The sequence below is a fragment of the Leopardus geoffroyi genome, chromosome B1, assembly GCF_018350155.1.
Source record: "Leopardus geoffroyi isolate Oge1 chromosome B1, O.geoffroyi_Oge1_pat1.0, whole genome shotgun sequence".
NCBI lineage: Eukaryota > Metazoa > Chordata > Mammalia > Carnivora > Felidae > Leopardus > Leopardus geoffroyi.
Genome location: NC_059327.1, coordinates 142834471 through 142855264, shown reverse-complemented (window position 1 = coordinate 142855264; position 20794 = coordinate 142834471). Strand labels below are relative to the sequence as shown.

Sequence of the window (20794 nt, the reverse complement as noted above, 5' to 3'; positions counted from 1 at the left end):
TAGCAACATTTACTAGCTGTGTGCCTGTGAGCAAGTTAATCAGCTTCTCTATAACTTGACCTCAGTTTCATCATCTGTAAAATGAGGGTAATAATATGTCTCGTAGGTTTTTATGAGGATTAAACGGGAAAATATTTGCAAAAGACTTAGATCAACGTATGACACTGGAGACACTAACAGGCTAACTATTGTAAGAGTCCTTTATGTGCCAGGCTTGAGTGTGATTTTTTTTTTTTTTTTTTTTACACTTACTACAGTTAAAGATGGCCACCCTCAAGCAGCTCTCAGCCATGCAGGTGAGACAATCGCATTAACGAACATTATTCATATAACATGAAAAGTTTTATAATAGTTTTATGCAGAATGCTATGGGTAAACAGAGGAGAAATTCTGTTGATCAGGGGTGCTTTTATAAACTTGAATGTGGCATTATTTGCTGTGTATCAAATTTATATTTACAAAATAACAGCCATATTAAACAAGTATTTAGGGTCTTACACAGTCTTGGAGGCTCAAGATCCAGGAGTATCTTAGCTGGGTAGTTCTAATTCAGGGTTTCTAATGAGACTATAGGGAAGTTGTTGGCTGGAGCTGATGCCATGAGGGGCCTGGAGAGTCTGCTTGCAAGTTCATCGTGTGGCTGTAGTCAGGAGGCTTCAGTTCCTTGCCACTGGGCCTCTCCAAAGGGCTGTTCATGTCGGCTCCCTCATACAAGTGATGAGAGAGACAGAGGCAAACAGAAACAGAGAATCAGAATACCAAGGTGGAAGCTGCAGTCATTTTATAACCTAAACTGGGAAATGATGTACTGTCACTTCTGTCATATTCTTCTACTAGTTAGAAGCAACTCACTAAAACCAGGCCATACTTAAGGAGAAGGGAATTAAACTTGAAGAGCAAAGAATTTGTGAACATATTTTTAGAATCATCACAGGTATGGAAAGAAGAGTAAGGTTTAGCTCAGTAGACAGGAACAAACTTATGACAGGCAAGGGAAGAACAGAAACAAAAGAAAACAGAATTAAGGGAGTTACTGTTATTCCCATTTTAAAGATGAGGAAACAGGCTTAGAAAGGTAAAGTAACTTTCCCATCATGTGTTAAACGGTAAGTGGCAGAGCCAGATTCTGAACCCTATTTTCAGTTCTAGAATCCAGATCTTATCACTACCTGTATTAGGCAAGTTTCTTCAGAGAAACAGAACCAAAAGGATGCAACTCCATCTATATCTACATTTATCTCTATATGGAGAGAGAGAAAGGGGAATTTATTCCAAGGAATTATCTCCCATGATCATGGAGGTTTGGTTAAGTCCAAAACCTGCAGAGTAGGCCGGTGGTCTAGAGACCCAGGAAAGAGTTGCAGTTCAAGTCCAAATGCAGTCTGCTGGCAGAATTCCTTCTTGTTCAGAAAAGGTCAGTCTTTGTTCTAGTAAGGCCTTCAACTGATTAGATGATGCCCACCCATGTTATGGAGGGTAATCTGCTTTATTCGAAGTCCAATTTAAATGTTAAATCTCATCCAAAAAAACACCTTCACAGAAACATCCAAGATAATTGTTGACCAAATATCTGGGGACTACAGCCTAGCCAAGATGACAGATAAAATTAACCATCATATTACCCTGTACAGTACAGACAATTTGGGGTTCAGATTGCAAAGGGCCCCAAATGCCATACTCAGCAGATTGCTGAATTTACAAAAATTAACCAGTGGCTCTCTCGTGGCTTTCTGATGTCTAACCAGACATGACTTTGAACATCTGATATTGGTGGGGCATTCCCATAGAATATTGTAATTCTATTAGGGAATGTATATTGGAATATTTGTCATGCTTCATCTTCAGTACTATTTTGACAAGTGAAAAATTTGGTTTTATTGACATTACACTTTTTCCTTTCAATGATTTCCGTTCCAATCCACATAGTTTTAGTAATTAGCCTTTCCCATATTTCAAAATGCTTACTCATTTCAAAACTATTTTTCTCTATTCTTCTCACTTGGACTTTTTTCTCTTAACTTTTTCTTTTGTTTTTGTGCCTTTTTTCAAGGATTCCTTTTAAGCCATGCCTCCTACCAGACTGAAATGCAAAATTAGGAAGAAAGACAAAAATGTAGGTGGGAACTAAAGGACCCAGTTTGTATACCAGCTGGACTTGGTGGTTCTAAAAGTATAAATATTGTTCAAGCATCTTTTCTTTGCAGAGGGTGCATAAAAGAAAAGCTGTTTCATCCTTGCTGCTGGAGATATTTTTCTTTGTAGCTAACATCGAGCAGGAAATTCTTTATGTTTATCTCGGAGCTTCAGAACTTGAAGTCATAATGGTTGCAGCCTATTCTTTTGGCCCACTCCATTCTGGGCCTTCGTCGAGAACAAGACACATATAGCGTGGGCAGGAGAGTCTTGTGAGGCCACTGGAAAGTGATCTGAATTACAAGTCTGTGGTTACATCCTGCCATAGCCGGAGAGAACAGGAAGCAAAGTCTGGACAACCAGCAGAGCCAAAGATGCAACAAACTAGAAGGGAAACAGAGCTGGACTTGCAAAATAAATGGGGGCAGAGACCTGGTGGTAAAGCATAAAAGAAGGTAAGAGAGTTTGGGAGTTAGTTCTATGGATATAGGCCAATTTTCACTTTCCCTCTTAAACACATCATTATATAATTTGTGAGTTTCAGAGCACCCATGGGTGGATAACACCACTAGATGGGTTGGTGAATTCTATTAAATGAGCAGATTTTGTGGGTGAGTGAAGAAGACATCAACATCATTTGAAAGAGATGCTAGCTTCCTAAAAAAGAAATATTTAATGCATCAGTGCTGCTCTGTGTTCTTTTCTTTCCCCCACCATCTCCTCATTGCTACTGATCATCCTACAAGCTCAACCAAGTGTGATTTCCATATTTAGTGCGTTAGGAAAAGGGCTTCATTAACAGTATGAAGAAACAAAGGTTTTATCAAAATCAGTTTCTTTTATTTTCAAATATATCAACACAAATACTAAGTCAATGAATAAAGGAGATTTTGATTGTTTCTTTATCTTTCTGTCTTTAGTAAAATTAAATCTAAACCATCTTGGAAAAATAGTTTTCCTGTTTTACCTAGAAAGATTGCCACTGGAGGTATTCCATAAATCCTCTTAACTAATCCATTCTAAAGGAATATACTCCTCCTTTTAATTGTGTTCCTTTGCATATTTCAGAAAACTATTCCTTATATTATTACTCATTTGAAGTCTGTGATGGCAGAAATGAAGACCCCAAAATCTAACTAAACAAAATACTCTTTGGATCAACCTGTGTAGAAAATGATCAGCTAATTCTGACTTAAATCTTATCTATATTTATAACCACTTGCATTTTAAAGCAAAAAAAAAAAAAAAAAAATACCCCAAACTCACTATTCTGTAAGATAATTTCTATTCCTGAGTCCATATTGTCTTCTGAATGCTTGGGGATAAGGTTGGTAAGGAGGAAAAATAATGCTGCAGAAATAGTATTGAGAGGAAACAACTATTGTGCTAAAGAGACTGCAGTATTCCATGGGACTAGGATTCCTCCTAGGATATCAGATATTCTCCATCATGCCTCTCAGAGAGAGCCACTGATCAATTTTTATAGGTCCATTGAAACTTGGCTTCCTGACCACTATAAGAAATTTATAACATACATATAAATAGGTAATGAATATTAAAAGACTGATTTGAATGCCAAGTCAGGTTTTTTTTTTCCACCCAGAGAATTGTTGAATAGAACAGACTTCTTTTGACAACTACTCCCACATGCATTATAATATATGCACCATATTCTTTACTGTAGAAAGTTATAGTTAAGGCCACAGAAACTGGATCTTGTCTATGTGAAAAAACAAGGCTATCTATGTTACTGATAATGTTGCTTTTATATTTATACATAGTATCTTGCTATTTGCCTTTGCTTTTAACATATTTTAGTGCTTTAGTTTCTAAAACTATTCAAAAGCCAAGTAGTTATTCACTAAGTTCTCACTATTCACTGAATTCAAAATGAATTTATAAAACTTTTAATATCAAGTGGTAGCTGTTGACTTTTATAAGTTTGATATACATTAAACTAAGGAACCGAGACAAAATGTAATTTCTATGCTAACAAAACCAGGACCCTTTATCATAATACTAAAATTATTTCTAATTCCAGGAGTTGAATTACAGTAAAAGCCAGCATTAGAAAAGATTTTCAACAGGTTTTTTTGAGTGGAGGGCTTTTTTTGGATTAAGAGTCAACCATCTTACATTAAAAAATTTCATTAAAGCTTGCTGCAATCAGTACGTAGCCTCATGTCCTACAGCAGCTTGAAGGGGTATAACCCCAGGGGTAGATGCCATGACAACAGGAATTGCTGGCTCTGAGCAACCCCTGTCAATGCTGGTGCCCCAATCCTCCTGGCACTCAAACTTTCTACTTTCCCTTGGCAGGTTCGAGAAGAGTAAACTTTGATCTGTTTGATAGACATTGAAAGAATTTCATCTCTGTTCTCTGCCTGGTTGCCATTGCACACAGCTGCGCTGCTGGCTCTCTTCAGATGTGTACTGACCTTGGCATGACCTGTGGGGGTCACTGCCTCACATTTTACGCTTAGCCAACCATCGCTGTCCTCATTGCTGTTGTTGGATTAGGTTCCTTGCAAGTCAGTATCTATGCTGTTCTAAGTAAAGAAAGAGTGAAGTGAACTGAGGGATTCTCTCTTTGCTGGTGTTGTAATCCTTTCAATGAATTTCTAAACGGTGTGGACTTGCTTTCCATTTTTATAGAGCTCACAGTGTCAAATTTTATGTTGACACATTTCTTACAGCTTTTAGCTCTTAATGCTCTGTTGTCGACTTATGTGGCGCTGGATCAGGTAACATTTAATGTGACACTACTTAACTCCTGAAGTGTCTGTGTCTGGACACTTTAACTTGCAACTCTGCAGAATGAGTTCCCTGCCCACGTTAGGTAACCCCCAAAGAAATTAGGGGGCAGCCTCTCTCTCACCTGATCCTTTCCTATGGAGACTACTGTGAGTTCCAAAGTATTCTCTCTCTCTCTGACCCTCTCTCCATCTCTCTTTCTCAAGATCCATTAGAGCCTTTGGTGGCCCTACTTTCTATAAAGTGCGTAAGTAAAGCCCCCGTGTTAAACATAACTCTCACTTTTTAAGAGAAAAATTCACTTTCTGTTAACAAAGGAGTAGAAACATAAAATTCTTTTTATAATAGACTTATAATTACTTACTAATAGAATTATTACTATGAACAATAATATGACTTTTCATTTAATATTATGGTTAGATAAGAAAGAGATAAGGAGAAACTTGTAGCTGAAGATTATATATTAAATCAGTCTTTATTATTCAGTTTTGTAAGTTTTATTTTTCTTATCGGAAACTTTTTGTATTTAGATTGACCATCTCCATTCTTTAGAGTTAACTGGGTTTTTTTAAACTGTTATCCACTATCATTCAATAGCTTTTTTTGGGTCAAGCCTCTTTTCTGAGTAGGACCCCCAGAGAAGCTGCTAGAAAGAATTATTTCCTGGGATGAAATATCCTGGCCAGAGCAACATCACTCCGTGTTGTATTTGCCAGTAAGTTGATGAGATTATACCTTTTCATTAGAGGCCCCCCCCCCATTTCTCCTTCTTTCAAGAGTAAGTATTGTAAAAGATACATTTTAAGTAACTTCCAAATTCTTTAAGATGAATGCAATAAATTCTTGAAGGCATATTTAAACATATCCTGGTACATCGTGTGGTACAGACTGAGGCTAATGTCAGTTGATTTTGCAAGCTACATTTACTAGTAAGAGCTGCAGTCATATGGGACTCCGTCTGACTCTGTAAATACCCAAATATTTATTGAGTATCAACTGTGTATAAGGCCTTGGGCTGAGTTGAAATATTAAGCTGAGCACAAGCTGACCACAAAAGCAGGAGATAATGTTACAAACACAAGTATACTTATTGGGAAATGTGCAGTGATCATAATTTTAAGGGAAAACTGAGAATAGCTATGCAAATATTTTGTGTAACTTTCCTATGTATTCTTAGAAAATACTTAGAGTTTCTGCTTTCCTAAATATTCTTTTTTTTTTTTTTTTTTTTTTTTTTGTTGTTGTTGTTGTTGTTTATTTAATTTCAAGTTAGTTCGCAGTGTAGTATTGGTTTCAGGAGTAGAACCATTGGTTCATCACTTACATATAACACCCAGTGCTCATCCCAACAAGAGCTCTCCTTAATGCCCGTCACTCATTTTGCCCACCTCCCCACCCCTCTAGCTAGCACATCCCTAAGTATTCTTAAATATTCTCTTTATTCTAAGATCCTGTTAAAATCTTAGTGGATCTATTTCACCTCCCGGGTCTCTGTTTCTTGCCCCTGATACGGATTTACTGTGCAGTGGTATATCTACCATCTCTTCAAACATGTTCTGTGCTCTTCCCTTAGATTTATGTCAGGTTCCAGTAAATGGGAAGAGAATCATCTGAAAGGTCTGCACAATGATGGCCTTATTTAGGATACTGCCTAGGTTGTTGAAACAAAAGACTCAAAAATAAAGATACCAAAGTGGTGGCTCTATAATATAGAGAATCAACTCTGTCCGTCTTGTTGGTTTTCCAGCCTTAGAGATTTGGCTTCATTTTTGTGCCCCGAAAAGAGCTCACCAGCACATCCTGATTCCAAGCTCACTTTGAAGGAAAAAGAGTGAAGAAAACACCTGACCCAGAAGTTGCATATGTCATTCTGCTTACATTCCATTTACTATGCTGTCTTTAGCTATATTTAGATGTAGCTTAAGCTGTCATTAGTATGGAAGACAAAGGATGTTGAGAGGACAATTAGCAAACTCTGCCACATATTAATATGATCTGTATCTCTTAAAAACATTTTTTGGGAAAACAACCTAGCAGTTGGTGCTCTGGCGGATACATCACTTTCATCCTAGTTCCCTTGAGGTTCTTACTAGTCTTTGGAGCAAAGGAGTGGAGGTAGTAAGAAAACAGTAAAGAAAAATCTCAGCCCACTGTGCAGCAGTATCCCTTAATGCTGACCGTCGCTGCAAAAAGTGTCACCTTTGCACCGTCACTGCAGTGTCACAAAGGGCCAGCCCATCAGGCTGAGCTTCAACACTCGACGTGCATCCCACGGGAAGCCCTGCAGTCTTGAGCACATTCACAGGATGTGTGCTTCCTTCCTAGTTAACTCTGAAAACTGTGGCTGATAAGCTCAGATAGTCTTGCTTAGGGATCACTGCCAATGGCAGCAGAAACCCCCTCGACTTAACTCTCTCACCATGTGTGGGAAGGTTATTTACTGAAGGGATGCAGGGAATATCAGGGAATCTAATTTCAGAAGGTAGAGTCCTATTTCACAGGAAGTAGCTGGCCGTCCAAAAACTACTTTTTCTCATCTCTGCTCCTCTGGGTATGTCCACTTGTTCCATCTCCTCTACATCCCCATTTCTGATCTTTCTAAAGCTTTGGAAGTTCACTCCCCTGTAATTCTCCTCTGAGACTTTGATTTGCCATGGTATCATATTTGCCCCAATCCTCCATGGCTGAGAGCTCCTCTGCACAATTTGGCTAGTCTCAATCTCTGTGTTCTCATTCAACTTCTGACATGAGAACATCTAATTGGCTCAGGCTGAATCAGATGTCTACCCCTGGTTCAATCAGTTGTAGCCAGGAAAGCAGAGTCACCTGAGACAAGCATGACCAAAGGCAGAGTCTTTTAGAATAGTCATGGCCAAAGGCTAGAAGGCAGATTCTCTTCGAATAGGCTGTGAATGGAAATATGACTGATATATCTAATACAGACATAATTTTTTTTTTATGTTTTTAATCCCAGTTCAAATTGGGCTGATCAGAGTTGGTCCTAGAATAGTGTTAAACCTCTGGTTAGTTACAAAATACCATCTGACCAAATACCATAACTGGTACCAGGGGTGATCCCCCAAAAGGCACTATAGGTCATCTATTCCCATGACCGTATAACTTTCCTCCCTTGCCTTCATCCACTTTATGCTCTAGAATTGGCAGCTTCAGTCTCCTCTCAGGTGGCATCAGTTTATGAAAATGTGGTGCATTTTATCACCAGGATTTCTTCTTTAGTTTGGATAAATAATAACAGATAGGAAGAAATAATAGATTTCTTTATCTCCTTTTGAAATCTTTCATGATTTCCATCATTTCCTTTGAATTACATGATCTGTGAGTAGCATTGATAAATGTCCTTGGCATTGGTCTTGGCAGTGATTTTTTGGATTTGACACCAAAATCAAAGGAAACAAAAGCAAAACTTAACAGGAGGGACCACATTAAACTAAAAATCTGCACAGCAAAGGAAACAATCAACAAAATGAAACGGCAACCCACAGAATAGGAGAAAATATTTACAAAACACACATCCAATAAGGGGGTAATATCCAAAATATACAAGGAACTCAGTTACATAGCAAAACAAAAATGGAAACAAAAGAACAACAACAACAAAACAAAAACAAAAAACAAACCCACATAAAAAATGGGCAAAAGACCCAAAGAAGACATAACAAATGGCCAACATCTGAAAAGATACTCAATATCATTAATCATCCAGGAAATACAAATCAAAACCACAATGAGATATCACCTCACACCTGTTAGGATCTCTATTACCAAAAAGACTTGTCTTTACTGACCTCTCCCCATTTCCCTCATTGCTAGTGAGATATGGAGGAAAAGGGAATCCTTGAGCACTGTTGGTAGGATGTAAACTGATGCAGCCACTGTGGAAAGCAATATGGAGTTTCCCTCAAAAAATTAAAAATATAACTAACATGTGGCCCCGTAATCCCACTTTTGGGTATGTATATTCAAAGGAAATGTAATCATTGTCTTGAAGAGATATATGCACTCCCATGCTCATTGCAACATTATTCACAATAGCTGAAGTATGGATAAACCTAAGTTTCCATCAGCAGGTGATAAGAGATATCTATATATCTATGTCTATGTCTATATATCTATATCTATATCTCTAAATCTACAATGGAATATTATTTAGTCTTTAAAAAAAAAAGCAAATCTTGCCATTTGTAATAACATTGGTGGGCCGGGAGGGCATTGTGCTGAGTGAAATAAGTCAGATAAAGACAAATACTGCACGGTATCACTTATGTGTGGAACTAAAGGAAAAAAATCAAACCCATATAAACAGAGAGCAGGATGGTGGCTGCCAGGAGGGTAGGGGGCGTGGACAGAGGTCGGTAAAGAACACAAGCCTTCAGTTGTAAGATGAATAAGGTCTGAGGATCTAAAGTATAACCTGGTCCCTATAGCTGTTAAATTGTATTGTACAATTGAAACTTGCCGAGAGTAGAAGTGTTCTCACCAAAGGGGGGGCGGGGGAAGAAGGTAAATATGTGAGGTGATGGATGTGTTTATAAAGTCAAATGTGGGAATCCTTTCACAATGTATACACATATCAAATCACTTTATATACTTTAAATATATTACAATTTTATTTGTCAATTATAGCTCAGTCAAGCTGAGTAAGCACACGTGTAAAAGATGTTCGTAAGAGTGTTACTTGTTGGCTACTTTGAGAGAAAAACCAGATTCTTGGGTCAGGTCTGGACTACTGAATCTGAACTTCTGAAATGAAGTCCTGAATCTGCATTTTAACTGCTGCACCCTCAGGTAGGCTGAAGACTGCATTTTGAGATAAGCTAAGTGAACTCTGTAGTGAATTAATAAGATTTTAATGATACATTTACTAGAGATTCCAATTATTATTATTATTTATTTTTGAGAGAGCACAAGTGGGGCAGGCAGAGAGAGGGAGACAGAAGATCTGAAGCAGGGTCTGAGCTGACAGCGGTGAATCCTATGTGGGGCTTGAACTCACGAACTAGGAGATCATGACTCGAGCTAAAGTCAGATGCTCAACCAACCGAGCCAACCAGGAGCCCCATAGGGATTTCCATTATTATCAGTGCCTGCAAGAATACTAATTTTGTATACGGAATTTAAGAGGGATTTGTCATAAACTTATATTTTAATTTAGCTGTTTTATAACCAGAAAGAATAAGTCAATGAAGAGAAGGAAAATCAGAAGCTTCAAAAGATAACAATGAATATCATAATGTTTCACAGAATATTTGCTGTATTTGGGGAATAAAAATGCCCCACAGATGTCATTTTTCCATATCATAAAATAAGAAATAAACACATGAATACCAAATGTAACTTTAAAAAATGAGGGGCACCTAGGTGGCTCAGTCTGTTAAGCGTTCAACTCTTGGTTTCAGCTCAGGTCATGTTCTCACAGTTTATGAGTTCAAGCCCCACACTGGGCTCCGTACTGACAGTGCAGAGCCTGCTTGTGATTCTCTCTCTCTCTCTCTCTCTCTCTCTGTCCCTTCCCAGCTTGCTCTCTCTGTCTCTCTCAAAAATAAATTAATTAAAAAAAAATTTTAATGAAATTAATTTTTTAAAATTACTCCAAGTACTATAATGATTGTGAAAGAAATATAGAATATGTTTTAAAATGCGAAGTGTTTATGTTACATGTATAAAGCATACACACACACACACACAAAGATGTAATAATAGTATAAATATACTCTGGTTAACCTTATGAGTTAAGGATATTTTGAATGAATAATTGCTAATTAATTCACACTGATTATTAATATGCATAAAGTTCAAACCACACATGTCTGAAAAGAGGACTTACATATTTATTTGTGACAGAAAAAAAAAATCAGTTAATAGAGTTGACTGAATTATGTTACTGAACTAACTTGACAGCCTAAACTGTTAGTACTCAAGCAAAATCTCTGTGCATCTCATATTTATAATGAAAACATTCCTGAGCTAAGGAAAAAAAAAAAAAAAAAGCCTGCCTTTATAGCTTCAGGGAAATACTGTTAAGTAAATTTAGGGGACTTCCAGAGGTAGCAAAATGAGGAGGGGAAAACCATAGAATGATCTCACTTTTCTGATAATTGAAACTCAAACTCCTGGAACATAGCTGCACAATTTCTACCCTTTTCTTTTAAGGTTTGAGGTCCTCCTGGACCTTGAAAATAAAGGGCAGAGAGGTAGTACCTCAGAGTTGGGAATCAGAAATCAGATCCTGAGGGTTTGGGAGTCATAAGTCAGCCAAGGATACAGAGTTCTCTAGAACGGAGCTTTCTTGGGACATGAATCATGTTTATTTTAGACGCAAAACTTTCTAGCTCCAAATAGAAAAAAAAAAAAATCATTCTTACTTTATGAAAAATGTCTCTGCCAGAATGTTAGGAAACAAGTGAGTCGTCCAAGCACTGAGGCTCTGTGGCTCATTTGCAAAGTTCCTCTTCTTCATCTGCTCTCAGTGCCTCCTCCCTGGCCCCAGGCCAGTCTCAAATTCTCAGTTCTACCATTGTGCTAAGGACAAAAGTATGTCTGAAGTGTATGCTGCATTCTCTAATGAGTTTGTCTACCTACTCCAGGTAAATCAGAATGTCTCAAGAGGATCCTTGGGACACAGAAATCGTGTTGTGCCTGATGAATGCAACCTGTGTGTGAGCCTGCTTCAGAAACTGTCATTGGACAATACCATAGCTCTCTGCTTCCTGGAGAGGTTCCTGCAGGAGTTTTAAAGTTGTTACATGATGTGCAACTTTATTAATTTTAGTTGCAAATGTGAGCGCATACACAATGCGCTATTTAAAACACTAATTTAAACACTACAGTGAGTGGGGTTGTATTCATTTGGGCCCTTGCAGTTTACTATAGTGTTGTAAAGATAAAGTCTCAACTCTTAAACTAAGATCTCCAGATGTGGTGCCTATTCCTGCACAGCCTCTTTTGGGCAGTACCCATATATTTACCACTACCGCTTTTAAAGTTGGTTACCAATAGAATTTTGAGGTCATGCATCTAGAGTACCGTAATCTGATTTGTTGTCCTCAGACCTAGAAACTGGAGCAAGTGATAGCCTCCATTTGGAGCAAGGTTTCTCAATCTTGGCAATATTGATGCGTTAGGCTGAGGAATTCTTTGTTGAAAGAGTTGTCTTGTGCATTGAAGGATGCTTAGCAGTATCTGGTTTCCTCTAGGCCCTAAGCTTGTTAAATGCTGTAGCTAAATGTAGTCAGCAAGTTTTGTGTTGTTTTATTTCCCCCTTCAGGCAGTAAGAGCTGATCTCTGGTGCCTTCTGTTTAAGTGGAATACTGTGAGCCCATTTTTCCTTTAGGAAACCTAGTCTAATGATTGCCAACTTCTGAATCTGAGCTCTCCACCAACTGGGAGCCTCAATCCACTCTTTTACATTTCTTTTTATTCTCTTCTGTGGGCTACCCCATATCCTTCTAATGAGTTCATTTTACACTATTAATTTTTCCCTCAGTTCAGTAAATAGCAACTCCATTCTTCCAGATGGTCAAACCAGAAACTTCCAAGTCATCTTGGACTCCTTTTTCACCCGCTGTGACCTCAGGGTCCCTGCAGGATACAAATAGCATACTAAAAGGGTATCTGAGGAAAATTCAAAAGATTGTTTAGAAATATGTGGTCTGGTTAAGGGAAACTAGTAAGAAATGGTGAAGTGCCCAAGAGGTAGCGGAAAGACTTTACTCCCTGTAGGCAGGAAGGAGCATGGAGTGGGGAGGGTTTGCCAGAGCCAGCAAGAGCTATAGCTATGGGAGATTGCTGCCTAACAGGAGAGAAGGGTAGTCTTTGCCAGACTGAAGGGTGGCAGGGAAGGGTCCAGGAGAATAGCCGTCCTGGTCTTGTTCTCCTCCTGCCCTCCAATCTCCAGTTGTCTGAACCCAACCAAGGAAGGACAGGAGAATCCAGGTGTGTGGTCTGTGGAGGTCAGACTTCCAGCCTATGGGAGAGAATGGAGTGTGGATCTGAAGGGGCAATCAGAGAACATCTGTGCACTCTCACCAGCAAATCTGTCAGCTCTACCTTGAAATACATCCAGAATCCAACTCTCACGACCTCTTTCATTACCTTCCTAGTCCAAGCCACGATTTTTCACATTGACGATTGCATTAGCCTCCCACCTCTATCCCTCACTCAGTTTTTAAAAAATGTTTATTTTGAGAGAGAGACAGAGAGAGTGCAATTGAGGGAGAGGCAGAGAAATAGGGAGAAAGAGAATCCCAAGCAGGCTCCTCGCTGTTAATGCAGAGCCCTATATGGCGCTCAAACCCATGAACCATGAGATCATGACCTGAGCCAAAATTAAGAATCAGACACTTAACTGACTGAACCACAGAGATGCCCCACCAGTTTTATTTTTTTACAGCATTTATGACTCCCCCCAAAATATTATATATATATATACATATATATATATGTATATATATATATATATATGTGTGTGTATATATATAATATGTCTCTCTCTACTGGAATGTGAATTCCATGAAATTATAAACTTAATCTGCTTTGTAATACTATTAAATTCCTTATACATTCTAGGCAGGCAATAAATATTGAATTAGTTAAGTAATTAATCTTAAATTAATCTGATTTGATTTCTGTTGCTTGTATCCAAAGAACTTTAGATGATTCAAGTGTGTATAATGTAATCTCATTTTGTTTTTTGAAAAGTTTATTTGTGCACAGAGAAAATAATGAAAGTATATTCAAAATATTAGATTTGATTACCATTGGAGAATGGAATTTGGGGTAATTTTAATTTTCTTCTTTGATTTTAATACTTCTGAAATATTCTACCATGACCATGTATGATCCTTGTAATCAGATAAAGAGAATAGCTTTATTTTAAAGTATGGCCTAGATCAGCTGGATCTTCCGGAGAAGCCCAGCAATTCTTTTTCATGTTTTGGCTCCCCATCCTTTTTCTCACCTGTCATTGCTGAACCTTTCCCACTCTTCTTAAGCAGTTGTGTTGGACCCATTCTACACCTTACCTACTCTGCCCTGTGCCCAGGAAGCTGACCATAAGGTTGCAACAACCTGAATCCCTTGCCCTATGGCTTCTAGTTGAGTTCCACGAATGATTTTAGCTAAAATCTAGAGGGTGGGAGGAGAGTGGATCAGATTATTTACTCCCGAGCTACCTCCTTACCAGTTCCCTGCAGGTGGGCTATATCCCTTTACCGAAAGGGCATAGTTCCAGTCAGATGGTCCTCTCCAAACAGCTATCTCTGGTCTCGGTAAGTGTCCCTCCTTTTGCTTCTTCAGGCCTACAGATGGTCGTAGTCCCACCTACTTCCAGCCGTGGGGTAATGCCCCATCCCTTGTTCTTCTTCCTAAGCCTTGCTCACAGCTCTATAAACTCCCCTCAAATTACCCAAATTCCAATGGTCTGTATCTTTTCTTCCAAGGTCCCAACTAAGCATTTAGCCTCATCCTCTTCCATTCACTCTCAGCAACTGGTCTTGCCTTATTGTTTTTTACTGATGTTGAGGCCTTTATTTCTCAGCTTTCTTGGCATTCCTTGAATGTCTGCACCATCACTTTACTAACAGTAGTCCATGTAATGGCCTGCTTTCACCTCTAATCCTGACCTCTCAGAGCACATAACACATCTGGCTCATTAGCAGGGCTTTTCCCTGTTTTCCTCTTACTCTAAGAACTTTTCATAGAGAACAAACTGGTGGTTACCAGAGGGGAGGTGTGTGAGGGGATGGTGACATAGGTAAGAGGATTAAAGAGTACACTTAACATGATGAGCATAATTGTACAGTCAGCCATGATAATCTTCTTGCTAGTCTTGCCATTTCTGGACCCAAAGCGCTCTGTCACCTTGCCAAAGACCATCCAACCACTCAGTCTCAGTACACACGAAAAGCTGGTTTGTCTTGGGTCTAGCATTTGCCATGGACAAGATAACAAGACTAATGTGATTTGGGATGAAATTCTATTCATCAAACTTCTCCCCATAGGTGAACTTACTAGTCCCATTATGAATGAGGTCGCCACCTGGCACATAAAGTGCAGAATAATTCTATGAAAACAAAATTCTTTCCAGTGCTCACAACTTGAAAGTTTTCTGCTGTCTTTGGAAATTTGTCTGCAAACAGCTGGAAGGAGATGCAGCCCAAGAGCTCACCATTGATGCCATGTTGAAGAACATTGGGATGACCATGACCGGGCAGCACAGGCAGCTCAGGAGTGGTGGCTTCTGCAAGGCAGGAAGAATTTTAGAACATTTAGGAAACTCCCAGGATCACCTAGCTACTGGTGGTTGTGGGATGCAAGCTCCACATGAAACTAGAAGTCTGCTTTTAATCTTTTTTCTATGCTATCCACATCCTTCAACATGACATCCAAAGCATGCCACAAATTGCTCCCACCCTTCTGAGCTAATCTCGCTTTTATTTCTCTCTATTACACTGAGTTTGCCAATATACTGTAAACACACCATGTTCATTTCAGTGTTTTGCCTTTACTTTTGCACCTGCAGCTTTTCTCTTGTCATCAAATCAAATCCCTTCTTGAGTTAAGGTCTCATTCCAGAGCACAATGAAGTCTTCACAAATGCTATAATACAGCTGGATCTTTTCTTGGAGCCCCTAAAACCACTTATTGTCTGTCCCATTAACTTTCACATTCAATTATGGAGCACCTTAAATTTTTATTTAACTGATACATGTACAATTGCTATTCATTCATCCCAGAAGAAAATACTGAGCCCTTGTCATTTGCCAGGCACTGTTTAAGTGCTGGAATACAAAGATGGGTATGATTCAGACTCTGAAAGAGTTTAATCTTTGGGGGCAGTAGACACGTTAACTAAACTATTACAATATGCTCTAAGTGATAATATTGGAGCATTGTGTTGCATAATAGTTTAGCACATGAGTTTCAGAACTGCCCAGATCCAGATACATTTTCCAGCTCTGCTCTTCAATCTCTACATTTGTACTTGCCTTTCTCCACTGCCAACCAGTATTTTCTAAGGTAAATGCAAATTAAGGGTGATATTAATCTAGAAAACATAAAATTAGGAATATAAATGGCCTGTTATAAAACCATTCAAGTATATGGTGTACTTTTTAAAAACACTTATTTGTAGATCATTCTTATCTTTTTCACTCTGCATTAGGTTGACATTTATCTAATTCTTGTCTCAATTTTTTTTCACTTTATATAATTTGAGGCTATGGTATTAATAATGTTATATTACTGGTGAAGTGAATTTTCCATCATGTATGTCTTTTATCTCTAATATTGTCTTTTAATCTTAAAGTCTATTTTAGTATAGTGATATCAGCTTTTGCTTTTTCTTTTTTTAGTTGGTATTTGCATGCGCTAACATTTTCAACCTTTTCTTTTCAGCCTTTTAGTGTTATTATGTTTTAAGTGTGTCTCCTGTTGTGAGTCAGGATTCTGGTAGGAAATAAAAAGGCAGTACCCTCAAAATGTTCATTGAGCAGAGTTTAACAAAATTTCTTTAGAGAGGTATTGACAGCATTAAGGAATAAGCAATAAGAGATAGTAAGATACTCAGACACTAAAAATACAGAAAAGCATTTATACCCTAGTTCTGAAGGGTCAAAGAGAGGGAGCACTGTTAGTAGAACCCAGTATAAGCTGTTGCTGGGAGAGGGGACACCTGCAGGATCTGTGATCTTAAGTAGAGATAACACTAAAAAACTCTGGCCCAGCATAAGGAAAGCTGGGAGAATTAATACCCCTACCTCTCTCTCCTCCTGCCCTGTGATCTTCTGCCACTATCAGCTACTGACCAAACTCAACTGGAAGTTAAAGAGCAAAGGATCTCAGGAATGCAGAGCACAGACCTGGGCATAGAGCCAGACAGAGAAGAGTAGAGAAGATCCAACACACATGTAAACAGCTCAACAGCTGGACTTTGTTGTTGTTATCCAGTCTAATAGCTTTCTTTTAAATGCAGCATTTAGTCCATTTACTTACATTTATTGAGATTGCTTTTGTAATTTATTTCTCAGCTTTTATTTCCCACATTACCTGTTTTTTTTTCTTCTGTCATGACTTCTTTTTTATTATTTGAGCAGTTTTTCTCATTCCATCTCTATTATTTTAGTGGTTACTTTAGAAATTTATACTATCTTTAATTTCCTGCTAAACCATAGAAAGATCTTTGGATCACCTTTGCTTTGATTACCCCTCTCCTGACTTATATACAATTGTTGTTGGCTATTTTAACCCAATAACACATTATTGTTGTTATATTATATCTATATATGTTATATTTAGATAGAACTATATATTTATGATATATAGGCAATATTTATTTAGATGTATTTTCTTTGCTCACCATTCAACCTTGTATCTTAGACTTTTCATCTGGAATTACTTTTCTTCTTTCAATCTTTTGGACATTCTGTGTTAAGATATATTGGTGATAAACTCTGCATTTTCTTGCTTCTGGAAATGTCTTAATTTCACCCTTTTGCTAGATATATAATTTTAGATTTACATATTTGAAGATTTTATTCTATTGACTCAGGGCTTTCATATACCTATTGAGAAGTCTGATATCAGCATAACTGTTAACTCCTTGGGAGAATAGATTTTAAAATATTTTTTTTGTTTGTTTCTGGATTGCAGTTTCACTATGATATGTCTAGGTATGGATTTCCTCTTATATATCCTGCTTGGGATTCATAGATAATTCTAAAACTGTAGGCTGGTGTCTTTCATTGGCTCATAAAATTATCAGATCTTATCACTTCAAATATTGCTTCTACCTTATTCTCTCTCTTTTCTCCTTTTTGAACTCTGAATAGGTAAATATTAGGCCTTTTCCTCTATCCTCCATGCTAATCCTTCTTTTATATTTCACATGCCTTTAACTTTTTGTGCTACACTCCCTGTAATTTCCTCCAATCTATCTTCTAGTTCATGATTTTTTTCTTTAATAGTGGCTAATCTGATGTTTAGCTCGCCCACTGAGTTTTAAATTTTAATGCTCATATTCTCATTTTTAAAAATTCTTGGTTCTTTTTCAAATTTGCTTTGTCATTTTTATGGTATTTTCTTCCATTTTCATATTTTTGCCTTTATTTTATTCATTGGAACACATTAAATAAACAATTATTTTATTTTCTGTGCCTAATAGTTCCAATATCTGAAGGTTTGTAGGTCTGATTCTTCTGTCGGTTGCTTCTGCTAACTTTGCAAAAATGTCTTCTTTATGAATTTTATGTACTTTGTGATTTTTGTGCTGCTATTCCTTGGGATGTTTTCTGGGGAAATACTTTGAATTCTGAGTTGAAAAAATGCTCTTCCAAAAAGAAATCGCGTATGCTTTTGGATAATGGATTGTATGTGCCAAAGATGGTGACAACAGTATCATGCATTCCATACGCTCTTCTTACAATGTGACTTTGACACTCTTCCCATTGAGAAGTGGGGTCTATGTTCTTGCTCCTTGAATCTGGGAGGCCTTGTGGGTGAGGGTGGAAATGATTCTATGGGACTTCCAAGCCTGGAAGATAAAAGGCAAGACAGTTTTCCCCTGGTTCTATTGGGATGCTTTGCACTTGGAACCAGCCACCATGCTATGAGAAAGCCCATGCAGCCACAAGGAAAGGCCATATGCAGGTATACTTGCCAACAGGCTCAGCTGAAGTCCTAGCCAACAGGATGCATCCACCACCAGACATGAGAGTAAACTAGCTTACAGATAATTCCAGCTTCCAGCCCCCCAGTGACCCCCTGATCTCAGTCTTCTCAGATAGGCACCAGACACCATGGAGCAAAGACAAGTTGTCCCTGTTGTATACTTTCCAAATTCTTGACCTACAGAATCCATAAGTATAATAATATCACTGTTTTATAGTACAAAGTTTGGAGGAATGTGGGTTCTTATTCGGCAATAGTGACCAGAATACTTCTGCCAGATACCTGGGAATAAGACCCATATAAGACTCTAACTTAAATTCTAGGTTTTAGAGTTTTTTGGGCAAAAAAATAGTATGACTCCTGGCTACTGACTTGCTTGAGGCTGGTTTGTAACCATGAATTATTAGAAAAGGAATTTTCCCTTCACCCAACACCATGATTGAAGAGTGGGAGTTTTCCTGGAGGTCTCATCCATGGTTTGCAGGTATGAGTAGGGGCCAGGTTTCTTTCTAGCTCACCCTTACACTGAATGCTTATCCTTTCGGTTTGAGGGGGCTTTTATTAGGTTCCATACTTTGGGTAGGTCTTATGTTTCATCTCCTGTTCTCTTTTCCCTGTAAATTAAAAAGCAAAAGCAAAAAAACAGATGTTTACATTTACCAGGTTTTAACAAGTAATCTCAAAGTGAAAACAGTTTCACTGTTCCCTTTATTTACCTAGGTTCCACTTTAGTTTTTGGCCTGTTTGTGTGTATTTCTTTTTTCCCTCTCAGCCCCTTGATGCACTTAAAAAGATGCATTGCTTATTATAAATGGAATGTTGGTGGTTTTCAGCACCAAAATTTGGTGCTGGGGCTCTGTTATGAGCTGAACTGTGTCCCTCCTAAAAGTTATATGTTGTAGTCATAACCCCCAGCACCTCAAAATGTGACTGTATTTGAAGATTGGGCCTTTAAATAGGTGACTAAGTTACAATAAATAATTAGAATGGGTTCTAAACCAATGGGACTAGTGTCCTTTTAAGAAGAAAAAATTAGAACTGCAATGAAATATCACCTCACACCTGTCAGGACGGCTATGATAAAAAACACAAGAAACAACAAGTGTCGGTGAGGATGTAGAAAAAAGGGAATCCTCTTACAATGTTGGTGGGAATTCAAACTGGTGTAGCCACTCTGGAAAACACTATGAAATTTCCTCAAAAAGTTAAAAATAGAACTACCCTACAATCTAGCAATCACACTACTGGGTATTTACCCAAAAAATACAAAAACACTAATTCAAAGGGACACATGCACCCTGATGTTTATTGCAGCATTATTTACAATAGCCAAACTATGGAAGCAACCCAGGTGTCCATCAATAAATGAATAAAGAAGATATGGTATGTATACAATGGAATGTCATTCAGCCATAAAAAAGAATGAAATCTTGCCATTTACAATGACATGGATGGAGTTAGCATAATTTTGAGCAAAATAAGTCAGTCAGGGAAAGACAAATACCATACATTTCACTCCTATGTGGAATTTAAGAAACAAAACAAGTGAGCATAGGAAAAAGAGAGAGAGAAAGAGAGGGACAAACCAAGAAACAGACTCCTAACTACAGAGAACAAATGGATGGTTACTAGAGGGGAGGATAGATGACATAGGTGATGGGGATCAAGAGTACACTTATCACAATGAGCACTGAGTAATATATAGAATTGTTGAATCACTTTATGGTACACCTGAAACTAATATAACGCTCTGTTAACTGTACTAGAATTAAAATTAAAAACTTAAAAAAAAGAAAAAAAGGAAATTTCGACACAGACATGTATGTATAGAGGGAAGATGATCTAAAGACATAGGGAGAAGACAGTTACCTACAAGCCAACGAGAGAGGCCTCACCGAGAAATCAACCCTGCCAACACTTTGATCTCATACTTCTTTATTTTTTAATGTTTATTTATTTATTTTTGAGAGAGAGAGACAGAGCAAGCACATGCACAACCAGGGGAGGGGCAGAGAGAGAGGGGAAGAGAGGGAATCCCAAGCAGGCTCCGCACTCTCTCACGAACCATGAGATAATAACCTGAGCCAAAATCAAGAGTTGGGATGCTTAACCGACTGAGCCACCCAGATGCTCCTGATCTGACTTCTAACCTCCAGGACTGTGAAGGAAAATAAATGTGTTGTTTAAGCCATCCAGTCTGTGGTACTTCAGTATAGCAGCC

At 38.1% G+C, this 20794-nt stretch overlaps 1 long non-coding RNA gene across 1 annotated transcript; it reads left to right on the top strand.

Annotated features, from left to right (window-relative positions):
* Positions 1-242: 242 nt before the first annotated feature.
* Positions 243-4707, top strand: LOC123595817. Its single transcript, XR_006711391.1, has 2 exons — positions 243-2588; positions 4453-4707. It is a non-coding gene; the product is annotated as an uncharacterized LOC123595817 (long non-coding RNA).
* Positions 4708-20794: the final 16087 nt, after the last annotated feature.